The sequence below is a fragment of the Pteropus vampyrus genome, unplaced genomic scaffold (genome assembly GCF_000151845.1).
Source record: "Pteropus vampyrus isolate Shadow unplaced genomic scaffold, Pvam_2.0 Scaffold364, whole genome shotgun sequence".
NCBI lineage: Eukaryota > Metazoa > Chordata > Mammalia > Chiroptera > Pteropodidae > Pteropus > Pteropus vampyrus.
This window is the reverse complement of record NW_011889145.1, coordinates 374,858-378,119: the sequence shown is the minus strand read 5'-3', so window position 1 is coordinate 378,119 and position 3,262 is coordinate 374,858. Positions and strand designations below refer to the sequence as shown.

At 51.4% G+C, this 3,262-nt stretch overlaps 1 pseudogene; it reads right to left on the bottom strand.

Annotated features, from left to right (window-relative positions):
* Positions 1-2,051: 2,051 nt before the first annotated feature.
* LOC111731345 overlaps positions 2,052-3,262 on the bottom strand; it is a 3,100-nt pseudogene continuing 1,889 nt past the window's right edge.

Sequence of the window (3,262 nt, the reverse complement as noted above, 5' to 3'; positions counted from 1 at the left end):
GTAGACTGGCCGGCTTCCGGGGGTGGCCAGAGCAGGGCCGACGATCTCAGCTGGATTTCAGCTGCCTCCAGAACACGATTTGGAGCAGCTGATTAGAAAGAGATTCTGCAGCCCATGTTTCCTGTTCTGGAGACACTGCTTCCTTCACCCAGATGTGGTGCATTCACTTTAATACTGTAATAGCAGTGAGAGTTGTCTATACGTAACAGTGCGAGGGCCTGTTGAGGTTGGTTGGAACGGCTCCTTTTCTCCTACACTGCATCTTCTAGGAATAGGGGTGAACCTAATTCCCTACTAGGATGGGGGCTCTTTCTAAAGTTTGATATTTCTAGCCAGATCCTAACACAGACCTTACTAAAATTCTTTCTCCACTGACCGAATACCCTTAAATCCCAATTCTTCCTAAATTTCTGCTAACAAAGTTGCAGTCACCCTCCCCCACCGCCGATGAAGCAAATATTGAAATCTCTTTCCCTATTACTTTAGAAATTCTTAAAACAAACTGTGGATTTAGTTTAATCATCTGAAGAAGAGGTATACCTTTCCTGTAGCCTGAAGGTCTTGGGGTGCATGATGGATTACTGCGGGCCCCTTCTAAGATAAGATGACCTCAGGGTCTTTTAACTAATTTTCCTGCTTAACTCTTTTCCAAGAGCTATGAACCCTCTTATTACTAACATGGATGTTGAGGGACGGAAGGTTTCTTCTTCTGTATCTGTTTCTTGCTGAGAATGGTCGTAGTCCCTGCCTGCTGGGGTTTCGTGGAGCTCTTTCTCTTTCTGCCTTAATTTGGGTGAGATCTTGGGCTCTTCTGACAAAACTTAGCTAGAGTGGTTTTTGAGAGTCCGGTTCATGTGTTCAACTTTCCCTGATATCTGTGGCCTATTCTAAGGGCCCTTTCTGTTTGCCTTGAGGGGCCGACTCTCAGCATAGTGCAGGGAGGTAGTTGCTCTGCTGGTAGGAAACCCTGACATAGAGGCGAATGGTTTAGCCTTCGGTTCCCTGCAAACGCCGCCCCCTTTCGGTTGTATCCTAATTTTCTAGGCAGTGCGTTTTCCGCACTGGACCCCGATCCTGATACGTGGCAGAGAACTTCATCACTAATCCTGGTCCTACAGTGAGAAAGGTAAATTACATTAGGCTGATTATTTATTCCTGTCACTGTGCATTTAGCATTGGAGAGAGAGGCCCATGGGATGGGTCGGGACAGAGTAGGCAGCTCTGGTACTTAGTAAAAATTCAGTTTTTCCTCCTCGCAGTGTCGAGGGTGACCTGAGGGTCCACTGTTGTGGTCGCAGTGGACTTCTCTAGGACTGGAACTTGCAAGCGCTTGGGCCTCCGTTGTCGAAGGAGAGGACAGCCCTTTCACGAGAGGCTGGCTGTGTGGGGCAGGGGCTTATGAGGTCCACCCCCCCCCGGCTTCCCAGGGCTGGATGGACACTCGCCCTTCCAGTGCCCTTCCTTCTGCAGTTTGCACATTGATTGTGCCTCAGTCCCAACAGTGCCACTCATGGCCAACCAAGATCAAGGCCCCCCAGGCCTGCAAGGGTTTTATTGCCTACGGTCACCTCGAGATGGTCCTTGTATTATGGCAGCTAAAATTTGCGCCCTTTCTGTACTTTGCTTCCTTTTCTGCCCAGTCCCAGTGATTGGACACCTTAAAGACCTCTGGTACCAAGTCAGCCTGCGGGGTTGCGGTTCAGGTCCCAACTCTTGGAGCTTCCTAGAGCGGTGGACAAGGTCTGAACTATTTCAGACACTAAATGTACACACGGACTCATGGATTTTCCTGATGGTGGGTTCTTGGTAATCTTAGAGAAATCTGGTATCCAGATTTGACAGAATCCAGCTGCTCCTAAGAACTTATGGACTCCTTTCTTGGTATTTGGCTGTGGTATTGAGTATCTACTGTAAAAGTCATTGATTGGTGCCCAGCGCTCCCCCCCCACCGCCCGGTTCTGTTGTGACCATAGGCTCCTGGGAGCATAGGATCAGGGAGCATAGGATCGGGGAGCTTGGCTATTCCTAGTCTGATTGTTCCTCAGTTGTTGTTACTGGGAGGAGGCTAACTTGGACTTTTCGGCATTATTTCTATGTGCTGGGGATCTCACAAGCTTTTCGACAACAGGAACGGCAGTCATCCCGACCCGGCCGTGCTTGTTCCGGGCACTCCGCCACTGCTCTTCAGGCTTCTTTGTTATTACCAGGATCTCTCCCTTCTTAAAGGAGCACTATTTCCAGGAAAGTCACAGAGAGTTCGTACATATTCCGATGGGCTTGGATACCTGGGCGCGGGCTCCGTTACAGTGGCGGTGTTCAGGTAGTGAGCCTTATAAAACTCTAGCAGGGCTGGCAAGCTGTCAGATTCTAGGCCCTCGATCTTAAAACAGTGGTTGGTTGGATAGCGAGTTGACGGGGTAGTGGGAGACCCATGAATTCTCGGACACGGACAGCACACCGTCTCCGGGCAGGTGGAGGAGTCGCGGACTCGGAACATGCTGTGGAGCCGGCCCTGGAGCCGGGCCTGCGCCTTCTACGAGACATTGGCCCTCCCTACCAGGCGGAATGATCTGAGGAGTTGAACTTGAACCTGGCAGAGGACCTGGTGCCGGGCCGGAACCCTTGGGGCGGGTCGGGCGCGTCGAGCGGCGCTGGCACTATCGGCAGTGAGGTCGCCGCGCGGGGCTGTCTGATAACCGAGGAGAGTGGCTGCGTGGGGACCGGCGCGCTGCTGAGATGTGCCGCGGTAGGAGGAACGTGGATTCTCCCCCGGGGTCCCGTTGGTGGGTCATTTTTGCTGACACTTTCTTATTCTTTTCTTAAGTCGGTTGGGCCACAAGTACCTCACTCTGTCCCTGCCTGTTCATGACAGACCAGACCCAGGGGAGCACCAGTAGCGACCTGCAGCCACGTGTCTGTGTACGGCCACTGGTCTGGATGTCCAGAGGTGCTTGTCACTGCCCGGTACACTATCCTCACTGTGGAGAGATCTAGGGGTCCCCTCCAGAGACCAACCTACCCCAAAGGTGGGCCATTCAAGCTCACAAAGAGTATGAAGCTTTCCTGGGATCAGCTTGACCCCGTAATTCACTGAGAAACCTTTCTCAAAACTTCCCAACATACAATTAACACAGTTGGCTTATCGGAACCTCCCCCCGTGTTTGCCAGAGGTGGCTTCATTTGAAAATTGGGCGCAGCAGCCATTACTAGTACATTCTCTAAAGTTCCAGCAATACAAAACTGGTTAAAGCGATACAGAACA